Here is a 13019-nt window from a genome sequence, read left to right as displayed (position 1 = left end):
TTAATGGTATTTTTTAAGAAATACCAGTTTTAAGTAGGTAATTGTGAGGAAGATAATAATCATACAAGTCAAACTCAGGAGATTCTTCCATAAGCCCCAAAGTGAGATATCGATGCATTGGTTTGTCAAGAATTCTTCACTGGTACATCTGAAATTCCAATAAAAAAAAAAACTAAATTCCTAGCATCTGTCAAATTTTACTGAATACATTCCCTTTTCTTTTGTTAAAAAAACCTATAGTTTAACCAAATTATTAGGAGTTAGCCTTTTATATATAATAGCTAAAAGTCATTGAGTGCTTAAATTTCTCTACTATGCTAAGCAACTTGCAACTAATAGTTTAGTTATATCTTAAAACAATCCAAGGGGATATAGATATACCCATTTAAAAGAGGAGGGGAGTAGACTTAACAAACTTGTAGACTTAACAAACCTACAGAGATACACTGTGGAGCAAATTTCTAGCCTCTTGTATTTACAAATCTATAGTACTGCTGTCTTCAAAGGAAATATCTCATCTGATACACTTTCACTTACTTCTAATGGGACATCTTCAGTTTTACCTAATGACACCTATGACCCTTGCTAAGATGATCAAAGCTCCCCACAGTTCTGCTCACCCACAAGACAGCCATCCTAAAAATACAGGCTAAGTATTGTAAAACCAGGACAAAGGGGGAGCAAGAGTTTCCAGCCAGAGTCATGTCTGTTGGCTCTTTGACCAAGACTGTGAAGAGCATCACAGATATTCAGCTCCAGAATGTCACCTGAAGTTCCAGGAATCAGACTCAGGGCTGAAGTACCAGCTGGAGCACAGCAGGAAGCACAATTCCTGCCACTGGTAGAAAAGCATGTGATACTAAAAACGCCTAGTGTAGCTACAATAATCACCTGCTGCCATTCATGTGCTATTGTTCCATGTCTTGGAATTTAGCAGTTATAAAAACATCTGTGCCCTCTCTTTGCTATAAGAGGAGCTTCATCCTTCCTCTTGTGAGAATAGGGTTCATGTAAGCATGAAGCCTGTGGTGGCTCTTCCTTATTTGTTCCCACTTTCCCTGTCTACTTTATTCTGATAAGCAGCCTTGCACCAATTTTGTGTTAAAAAAATGCCATGCACAGATCAAACAAAAGAGAGTAGAAAGGTAAGGGAAAGTCCTCTTCACAGATTTTCTGGTTGGTACAGAATTATTTCTATACTATTTGAAAAATCCAGGAGAGTTTTAGTATTCTAGCATTCCCATTCTCTCTCTCTTTTGTTAACTTAAGCATCAAAGTCAAATCATTTTCAATCATTGAAAAAGTAAGCATTATCAAAAATTTAAAGCAAGATCCTTTAATTTTATTAATGACATTATATGAAAATAAGACTTCCTTCTCAATTTACTGAAATAACGTTTTTTTCTTTAAAGAATATTTCCTTTTATAGGTAGTATTCAGTTTACACACACACACACACACAAACACACACACAGACACACACAGACACACACACACACACACACACAGAGAGAGAGAGAGAGAGAGAGAGAGAGAGAGAGAGAGAGAGAAACAAAAACTGAGCAGCCTTTGATTTCAAGGCAGCTCCAACATATGTGAACAAAGGGAAGAGCCAGGACCTGGGGTACAATGTTCATTCCCATGATGCTATCACTGCCCTGTTAGTTCTTACTGCTATCCACAGGCTAGGCTCATAAATACTATATAATCCATTCAGTCCAGAGACTATGAACCCTTGCTAAATTATTGAAACACCCATTTCAAATTCAAATGTTCTGAAAAATAAGAATTCAATCTCACAATCAAAACATTAAAGTAATTTTTCAAAAGGGGGAAAACAAACATTTCTCCACATTTAATACAACATTGACTGTAGTGGAATACAAGTACAGCATGTTCACATGCACTAGTATACAAGGTCTCACTTTATGAGTGGGAAAACTTACATTCAGAAAGATTCATTGAGCTTGGGCTCTAAACCCAGGGCACTTTCTATATCTTATCATAGGGGTAAGAAATCTCATTATGACATGGAATGGAAACTTACATCACTTAACTGGCACAGCCACTGCTTTCTGTTGCACTGAGTTCTGGACAGAAGTTTTGTCCCCAAAATTCATTATGCTGCAAAGCCTATATAAGGGGGACAATACAAGATAAAATGTTGTGAATTTCAAAAGTGTCCAGGTACAGAAGTGCATACCCATAATCCCAGATGGTGGGGAAACTCAGGCAGGAGGAAGGAAAGTTTTAGGATAACCTGTGCAACTCAAGGTAAGGAGACTTGTCTTAAAAAATAAAAAGTGCTGGGGAAGTAGCTCAGTGGTAGGGTGCTTGCCCAGTATGCAGAGGACTCTAGGTTAAACTCTTACTGAAAAAATAAAAAGTTGCCAAAGAATTATCACAATTATGTCCTCAAGCTTAATCTCCATTGCTGTTTCTAAAAACATACCAAGTCTTACATTCATAGCCTTTTTCACAGCATAGCAGCTGATATATTTGCCCTGGTAATCAAGAGGCCTAGGTCTGGGATGATGCTTCTCATTGTAAAAAAGGGAGATCTCTGGCTAGATAAGCCAAGCTTCCTTCTTCTACCTCAATTTTATAATCCCATAAAAACCAAAATTAAAATAATATGATAGTGCTTAGTGAACATTGACAGTTTATAATAACAATATTATTATAAATGACAGTTTATAATAACAATGTTTCCTCATTTTTTTTCATCAAAAACTAGTTGTAATTATGGGAGTTAGAAATTTGGTTATACTGTGTTGAGACACAGCTTCCTTTGGAGCTGATTAATTTGCCAATATGGCTCTGGATATTAGACAGTCTTCTTATTCTCTTTAAATTCAGCTTTATTATTATTATTAACAATGTGCTCCAGTCTCCCTTCCTCCTATTGATTCCCTTATTGAACTAAAAACCAAAATATTTATTTCATTCATTAGTCAATTTTTTTCTGTTTACTAGATTTCCCCCCAGACTTCATCTTCCTCAAACAGTGAAAAAACTGGGAAAACCCCAGGTGCCTCCCTAAAAGACAATTCCTGGATGGGAGAGGTTCATAGCCCATAGCCATAGATTTAGTTTTATTTTCATTGTTCTCACTTTGGGAACTCTGTCACAATGGCAGATAAGAACATGTTACTTTATACCCATAATGAGGAATACTCAAATATTCAAGCCAGGATAGCCAAGGTGTCATGGTTCCAAAATTCACTGAAATACCCAACAAAACCTACAAAAAGCAAAACCAAGTGTCAATCAGTTCAGTGTTTTTATGAGGAACTCTAGATAAGACCCTACACAAGAACTCTACAACCTTCTAAACATTTCTGCTAGGACCTACTCTTTCTTGAAATATCTTCCACTTACTCTTAAATACTGATTTTGGTCCTTTACATGTATATACCTCTGTATAGCTAAGGAAGTTTATGATATTTACTGAAAAACAATATACCTGTAATCTACATTATATATTCCACTTATTTTGGGAGATTATTTATTATCAAGACTCTGTCCTTAAATTTCTATGCAACTGTATACAAAGGAAGATTAAGTGGTAAGTTCACCCCTTGGTATCCAAAAGGAATTAGTTCCATGAGCCCCCAGAAAGTCCCATCCACAGATATCAAAATCTGACAATGCTTTTATATCTTATTTCTAAAATAGCATAACCTTTGCATAGAACCCTGCATATCTTTTATGTTTAAATATGTACATTCTGTATATTTTAAATCATTCACATATTTCTTTTGATACATAATACAAGTCAACCATCAAGGAAAAAAATTATACTTTATAGTGTTGGAACCAATGACAAGAAAAGAAAAAGTGTATATATTCAGAGACAAGTTTTGTATTTAAAAATTCTAATTAATGATTGGTTGAATCTTTGGATGTGAAACCCATGGATGTGAAGGGCTGATGGTACTGACAACTTAAATTGTACCACCATTATCTTCCCCCTTCATGAACTTGGACATCTAGAACAAAACCAAGAAGAATCCTAAGCATTACATGCTCCTCTCTACTTCTACACAATAATAAGGTTTATCTTTTGCAAGGGTTTGCATTTTATGCCCATGCTATAGAAATTATTTAGGATTCAAAATGCTTGCATAAATACTCCAAAGGCCTAACACTTAAAAAAAAAGAAAAAAAGAAAGAGTAACATGCTGAAGTTCAGCAGAACATGCAGTCAATACTTCCATTTTAAGCTACCAGAAAACAGTCTCACAGTGGAAATGCCAGGAAAAACTGCTAGACATAAACAAGAGACAGCTATGAGGTTCACATAACACTTATCCTAACTGGTTTGAAGTACACTGGGATATGCAGAACAATGACTATGTTGAAGTGTGTCTGCATATGTTTAGACTGGACCTAACTAAGTGTTTAGCATATAACTCAGCATCTCTGAGTGAAATGTGGTTTTATGACTGATTTTTTAAATTCCATATAGAATTCTTTACACAACAATTAGTCAAAGCATCAAATCAAACAAAACTTCTTCATTTATTGAATGAGGTATTATTTGCAGTATAATGGTGTAGAAACTGTAATCAAGATTTATCCCTTTCTCAATGATGTACATTGTAGTTGCCAAATTCATAAATGGAAGAATTAAACTTTGGCACAAGATTATGCTAAATATGTATCATTGGAAGATATCTCCTCCTACTGTAACAGAAAAGATGTGTGTATTAATCCTTGATGCAATTGGGAGAAGGTTGGTAACTAATTATATGCTGATTCATTATATTGAGTGCAAAATTTAAGGCATATAAGATTAAAAGTAAGTAAACATTAAAAACAATCAAAAGATGTACAGAAATATGTTGATATAGATCATCCAGGAACCCACAAGGGAGGGAACCTAGCACTGTGGACTTTGGATTTCCAGTGCTTTCAATACTTCTTTTCAAAATATAAGAGGTACTCCAGTTAGACTTCCCATGCCACACACTGTTAAACTCCTCAAGGATCTTCACTTTTATCTTGAAGCCTATATAATCCAACAAATCATCTCTGCTGATTACAGAGCTGGCAATTCTCTAACACCAGCATGAAGGTCAGGCACAGAACTTGTTGTTCTTATGAGGGAATTGGCCAATCATAATTCTTATGTGTTTTGAGTTTCCAGTTTACCAAGGTTTCATAATGTGTCACCCAGAAGTATTTTAAAAAGCTCATTAGTGAGTATATGGTTAAAAGTTATAGTAACAAAATTAGGACACTAGCACAAAAAAAGTGGATAAGGGCCAGGAGGAAAGCAGCACATTCTCTAATATCAACTGTATGGCCTCGAGAAAACATTGGAGTCCTGTACAAAGTCATAAAAGCAGGTTTTACAGGATAAGAGAAGAAGCAGAAAGGAACAGGGTACAGATTCCCTCTCAAAGCAGTACAGTTCACACTCACCACCATAATCCCCAAATAAAAATTCACAAAAATTTTCTCTAGGTCCATCGTCTTCTCACCTGCTCCCAGGACAAGTGCCATGGTACCAGTGGCATAAGCCGCCAGCAAAACAATAAACATCAACATGAAGAAAGCACCCACATCTGGTTTCAACCCTTAGAAGGAAAAGAAAGGGTCAGTCCAGCTTCCTAGGTCACCTTGTATTTGAGATTGTTTATTTTGCAAATAACACTAAACATTCTGATAAACTAATATCAGAATGAAAAATGTCACTTACTCTTCAACTATCATATCCTTCCATGTAACCACAAGAAGTTATCACACAGTTTTCTTTTTTTACATTTACTGCAAAAATACTTTTCCATGTAACATCTATGCTTCTTTATGTGAAACAATGCACAATTTCTGAGTTGCTGAGACAGAGAGATATCGGCAACACAAATGGACCAAATTCTACTGTCACAGGAAATTTCTCAAGAACACATTCAAGTAAACGGACATGTCCACATTGTTTATTGTTTTTTAAAAATGCATTAGTGAAGAAACTGGGAACAGAATTCTATGATCTCACAGTGGGAGGAAAAGGGGAAGTAGTATGGACTGAACAAGAGCAAATTAAATTCTATGATTGTCTAATTATGTCTACATGAAACCCAATATTATTTATAATGATAAGGTACTAATAAAACATTAAAAATACCTAGGGTAAGGAAAAATGCCCCCATAACCTGAGTCCTTCTAGACAATCTGATTGAAAATGGGCTAAATTAAGTTTCCTAAAGTACTCTATAAATTATACTGAGCTAATGATCTGGGTCATCCCATCTGAGAGTTTTGGAACAGTTGCAAGAACACTGATCAGAAGCCTGGGGGTCTGGATTTCATGATTAATTATTTTTTTTTCTTTTTCTGGGGTACCAGGGAACTCAGGGGCACTCCAACACTCAGTCACATCTGCAGCCCTAGTTTTATTTTATTTAGATATAGGGTCTCACTGAGTTGCTTAGTGCCTCAGTTTTCTTGAGGCTGGCTTTGAATTCATGATCCTCCTCCCTCAGCCTCCCAAGCAACTGGGATTAGGACACCAGCACAAAAGACTGAATAAGGGCCAATCACACCATGCCCTGATTGATTAATTCTTTATCAAACACCTGATTTGCTAAATGGAAGGCTTAAACTCTATCAGTGGTTCTTATCCTGTAGTATGCTGTCACAAACAGATATTTCTTGTGTGTGTGTGTGTGTGTGTGTGTGTGTGTGTGTGTGTGTGTGTAAGGGGGTAGTGGAAATTCTGATATAGTACCTGAAGTGAAGCCTGAGCCTAATGCACAAAGGAATCTATCTACAGCCATCAAATACGTATTTTTATTAAATGATTAAACACCAAATTTACCTACTTTGTTTCTATTACTAGAGAAGAAGAGAGAGAAAGAATATGTGTGTACATTGATTTTTTAATTCCTCCCATTATATCCCTTTACATAAGGATATTACCTATCTGTATTTTATCTCTACAGAGATATATGTAGATACAGAGAAAATGTTGATATATTATAAGCCATATCTTAGCTCCTCTGGCATAGCCACAAATAGTTTAATAAATTTATTTCATAGTATAAGACATATCTCTCAGTAAACTGCAGTTTTATAAATAGTTTTAAATTTGGTTGGCCCAATCATAGGGTGCACACTTGCAATCTCAAGTGTCTGGGAAGCTGGGGCAGAATGATCCCAAGTTCAAAGTAGGCCTGGGCAATTTATCAGGACTCCATCTCTAAACAAAATAAAAATAAAATGGCTGGTGATGTAGTGGAGTGGTACAGCACTTGCCTCTCATATTCACACTATGGGTTCAAGTCCTAGTAGCAATTTAAAAAAAATTTTGGTTGGGAAAACAACTTGACAACAATGCTATTGATAAACAGTTATTTTAGAGAGTGCACAATGTGTACATGTACTTCCATAGCTTACATACAACTTGGTTTGTAGTTTTAATAACCATGAACCTGCTCACAGAGAGAAATGAGCATCACCTGATATTCAAGACTAAAGACACATCTTCTTCATCTTGCTACTTACGTAACATGAAGTATAGTGTAGAAGTAAATATAATAGTTGGAAACAACCTCCTGGGTATTAATTCAGCTAACAGTTCTCCAAATAAATAAGGCAACACTCTGTAGTATCCACTGATGTGCTCACGTCTGGGGAGGGAAAAAAAAGCTTGCCACACACCCCAGATTAGTTCAAGAAGACTCAGCCCAGAAGAGGTGCTGCTCTGCAGACTCCTGCTACCACCAGATCTGACACTGCAGCTGCAACAGGATCTAGTCTGATTTCACACACCCTTCTCCACCTCAGGTACAGCCTCCCTGGGGCATCAGCCCCCAATACTCTTGCTGTGCCCCTCTCTCATGAAGCACCCCTCCTGCTGCCACCCACTCTGGCCCATATCAACCCTCCAGGGACAGAGTCTGCACCTCCTCACTCTCCTCAGAGACTCTGTTTCTCTTCTGAGGCTAGCTGTGCCTGCGAAGCAGCACTTGAGGAACTAATCCCAGTGTAACAGAAGCTTCTCTTCTCCCCACTTTGAGGGTAAAGGCCCCAATGCACCTGAAGACTTTTAAAAACTCTTTATTTCTATTCTCAGGTTAAAAGCAGAAAAAAGCTTCTTCTCAATGATCACACCTCCAACATGCAGCCATGTCAGCTACCAAATCCTCATCTTTCCTCTTCCTAACATCTTTCTCCCATAATTCCAAATGTTTCTACCAATGTCCTTATTTCTTCCCTCTCTGAGGATTCCTATCCTTGGCATATAAGTATAGGCAAATCTCCTTCATTTTTGAAAAATAAAAGAGACAAAATCCGTCTGCTTCTTACTGTAAGGCTGCCCTCTGAGTCTTTCTACTCCTCCATCCACTGAGGGCTAAACTAAGTCACATTCTTTACCAATTTTATTTCCCATTTCTTATTTGCTGGTGATACCATCACTTACTTCCAAGCACCTGAAATTTTTTTTCAAGTGTCACAATGACCTGTTATTCCCTAAAATATAAAGATACTTTTTACTTTGTTCATTGTTTGCTTTTTATGCAGCATTGGGATTGGCTGCTCATATCAAACCAAAAAACCTCTTTCCTTTAGTGTCTGGCTCCATATACTTTTGATTTTTTTTTTACTCTCCTATGACTGCATTTTCTCAGTTAATATTGGTAATCCCAAGCTGTATCTCCAAAGTTCACACTGTGCATGGTAAGTATACATAAGTTATGGCAATCTCCAAGATCATATCCTTGTCCTCATTCTGGAAGTGACCTGACTGACCAACAGCTACCAATGTCCCTTTCTGAAACAGAGAGCTACTCACTTAAACAGTTTCTTCTGGAGCTCAAAGATCTCCCCAGCAGTCATACTGCTTAAACACTGGAAGACAATCAGCACATAGAATGACCAGGCCCTGCCAGGACAGAACAGGAACAAAAGTATTACAGTAAACTCAAATGTCATCAGCTCAGTTTTCTACCCACAAACTGTTTCCACAAATGACATAACATCAAAAAGATTTTTTTTCTTTAAAAAGTTTAGACATGTTCTGGTTAAAACTGAGAGGAAAGCATGAACTCATGAGGTCTTTCCCCATTTCTGTATCTCCACCATGGTGCCCCTGAAATTCCATATTATAGCCCTATTTGAAATTCATGGTCTTAGCTTATTGTGAGCTGAATTGTGTTCTTAAAAATTGATATGTGGAGGCAATAACCACCAATATGAGGGTATCAGGAAGTAGATGACTTAGGAAACAATAAGGTTAGATGAGGTCATGACAGTAGAAACCCCAAAATGTGATTACAGTCCTTATAAGAAGAAATATCACATCATGCTCTACCATAAGAGGGTACAGAGTGAAGGTTGCTACCTGCAAGCCAGGAAGAGACCTTTATAGGAGAATGACCCTGCTGGAATGGAACACTGAGCTCAAATTTCCACATTCAAGAATTTGAGAGAAAATAAATTTGTTGTTTAAGCCACCATGTCTACAGCATTTAATCATGGAATCCTGAGCTAATTCATAGGTCACAGAAATACTACCACCTTCAATTTAAGAAAAATGATGAGTATTTTTCCCAATGTATATTTGGAAGATCAATTCACTTAACCAGTTTGGTCTTCAAGTGGAGTAAAAAAAAAAAAAAAAAAAAAAAGACATGTGGAAGGAAAATGTCAGACAGCAGAGGGAACCCACATTAGCTCTATACACCAGACACCTGATCATCAGCAAAGTCTTGACAGTTAGCCTTGACACGGGACAAGCACCTTCCTACCAGGCTTCCAAAGTGCTCAGAAAATAAATCAAACTGATCCTGATTCATGAAAAAAAAATAATTTGTGCACCTGTGTGAAAAGGTAGACTTTTAATGCTTCTTTCGTAGCAAACTAATTGAGGTTTAAAAAGAAAATGTTCAGTTGATCTACACTTTGATGGATACATGGATCTCATGAAAGCAACCACAAGTACTTCAAATATGGATGGGCTGCACGTCACAACCAAACAGTTTAATTAATATTGACGATGTTAGTTGCAACTTTTTTTAAAAAAAGAGGTGGTGTGACACATCATTTAAATAACTAAAACAAGAGAACATATTTAAAAATTGTAATCCAAGTGAAGAACCCCAGTTACTCTAAGGTAAAAAATAAGAGTCAGTAGACAATAATTTTACATGAAGAAAAAAGTATATAAGCTATTTTAAATGTAAATTTTTATATAATGATTAAAAGGAATAAAAATCATCCAGGCCTAGTAGAAAAGCAGCTATATAACTTTTGATACAGGACTAAACCTAATGTCAAGTTGAAATGTGGGACATAGCAAAGATTCAGTTTAATTTGTTGTTACATCTAACAGTACAGAAAAGTTAATGATTCTTAAAAACAAAGACTATAAATTTTCTTCTAAAACATAAGGTACTTTATTTTATATTAAAGATTTTTTTTTTTTACTTTTAGGGAATTTCATTCATTAAAATTCTTTCCAAGTTGATAAGCCACATCTGTATTATCTATTTATCTGATTTATTTAAAATTTCTAATGATAAGTTCACAAAATTATACTTCCATGTTTACAGGTACAAAGATATAGTTCAGGAAACATAATATAAAATCATTAAATTGAGCTAATTAAGTTAATATCCACACTTCAAATATTTATCATTTTTATCGTAAGAACATTTGAAATTAATTCTCAGAAATTTTGAAATATATTTTAGTATTTACTATATTCATCACATTGTATAATGTATCTCAAAAGATAAGAAAAACCCTTATTCCTCCCGAGACTTTGTACACGTGACTATCTTCTTCTTGTTTTTCCTACCCCTCTTCCTCTGGCAACCACCATTCTACTCTTTGCTTCTAAGAGTTCAATTTATTTAGCATAATGTTATCAGCTTACATTCATGATGTTATGAATGCCAAAATTTATTTCTTAGAGCTGAACAGTAGTCCATTGTGTATACACATCTCACTTTTCCTTATCCTTTTCCATTTAGCTGAGGATGGATACTTAGATTGAGTGCAAATATATCTGGGAGTGCAAATATCTCTTCAACAAACTTATTTCAACTATTTCACGTCAATACCTAGAACTGAAATCCAATTATTTTAAAATACTTCCTAATTCATCTAGTAGTCACCACAACATTGTACGATGATGAAGTCAAAGAAACTCTCACTCCACACAGGATTGAGACCTAGTTCCTCAATTACACAGATTATAGAGAGTACAAAGACAGTTCTTGATTCCAAAGAAGAACTAAACCATTGGCCTCCCTAACAATTTCAAATGATGAGACACTGATATTAAGCCCTGAAGAAACATTAAGAATTTGGTTCCAGAAATGAAACTGAAACATTGTTTTCTAAAAAACAAATGAATCATTAATCACCTAAGACAGATTACACAAGCTACACACAGAGTCTATTTTCACACAGTCCGAGTTTTTATTTAAAAAATAGGAATAAACTTAAGGCAAAAATAAAATTAAAAGAAAGAAATTGTCCAATTTCTCCAGAAAACATCTGAAAAAATTACTGTATTTCTCTGGAGTTTTCTAGTACTTTAATGCCTAGCTTTTTAGTTTGTCTTTAAGTTTCCACTTAAGCATAGATTTCTCAATATTTCTCCTAAATGCTTTCAGGTATATAATAGACAGGAGCACAGTCTCTAGGTCCTATTAGATTAATAAATGGAATCTAAACAGGGTAGAAAACAAATATTAGCATATTTGGAAATGAGCCAGAGATCTAAGCCTCTAGGGATGGTAAAATTATGATATAACTTGGGAAAAAAATCTCTGTATAATCATATTGAAGAGAAACACTATCTGATTCCACACACAAGAAAACTTATTTTTGCATGAGGAAAAACTTATTTTTGCATGATGTTTAGCCAGGTGCAATGATGCACATATGCAATCCCAGCTACTGGGGAGACTGAGGCTGGAGGACAACAAGTTTGAGACCAGCCTAGGCAACATAGTGAAGCTTTCTCAATAAATAAATAAATAAATAAATAGTTCTGGGCATGTAGTTCAGTAGTAGAGTACCTGTGGATTTAGTCCCTAGTGGAGGAGGAGGAGGAGGAGAAAAAGAAAGAGGAGGGGGCTGGGGAGAAAAAATAAAAAAGAGAGTTGACTTTTATGTTTATTCTTTCTTTCAAAAATAATCAGCCTTTAATAGACATCAAAAAAGACTTGATATAACCTTTCTCATGTGTCCTCAGTAGTAAAATGAGGATAAGACCATGTACCACTCTGGCTGTTGGGAGGGGTACTTAAGGTAATTAAAGTTGTGAATATCAAGCATGGAGTCCAGTGTCTAGGAAGAAGTGGTTCGAATACATGAATTATGATGAGAACCCTGAGTTCTGTGGTGTTGCTGAGCACCTATGCTATGAACATGACACAGGCACTAAAATGTCTCATCCTAAAATGATATTTTTGAAGACACATTGTAATTAAACTAGATAATGATCACAACACTAAGATAAGTGTTATAAAACAGAAAAATAATTAAAAAGATAGGAAAAGCTGATTCCTACCAATCTAACCTACACTCCAAAATCAAATGAATTATAAAACCATGAAGGAAAGTGACTCACATGTAACAAATGTAAACAAACAAGACTACATCAAATTTAAAAATATTTGTGTACCAAATGCACTATCAAAAAGGTAAAAGAAAACCTACACAATGGGAGAAAATATTTGCAAATCACATATTCAAAAAGGAATTAATTCAATTTTAAAATGAACAAAGGACATTTTACCAAAAAATCCAGCAGATATGTATTATTTAGAAAAGGAAAAATTAACAACTTTTGGTAAGAACATGGTGAAATTGGAACCCTTGTTTGCTACTGATAAGAATGTAAAATGGTGCAGCACAGAGAAAGACAGAAGGCAGAGCCTGAAAAAATTAGCAGAATTACCATGTGACCCAGCCATTCTATTTCTGAGTATCTCTCACAAAGAACTGAAAATAAGGACTCAAAGAGATATTTATAAACTCATAACAACATTATTCAT

General features: G+C 35.6%; 1 pseudogene; it reads right to left on the bottom strand.

Annotated features, from left to right (window-relative positions):
• Positions 1-13019, bottom strand: part of LOC143385791 (broad substrate specificity ATP-binding cassette transporter ABCG2-like) — a 564412-nt pseudogene continuing 551393 nt past the window's right edge.

The sequence above is a fragment of the Callospermophilus lateralis genome (assembly GCF_048772815.1).
Source record: "Callospermophilus lateralis isolate mCalLat2 chromosome 8 unlocalized genomic scaffold, mCalLat2.hap1 SUPER_8_unloc_1, whole genome shotgun sequence".
Taxonomy (NCBI): domain Eukaryota; kingdom Metazoa; phylum Chordata; class Mammalia; order Rodentia; family Sciuridae; genus Callospermophilus; species Callospermophilus lateralis.
This window is presented reverse-complemented; position numbering and strand designations above follow the sequence as displayed.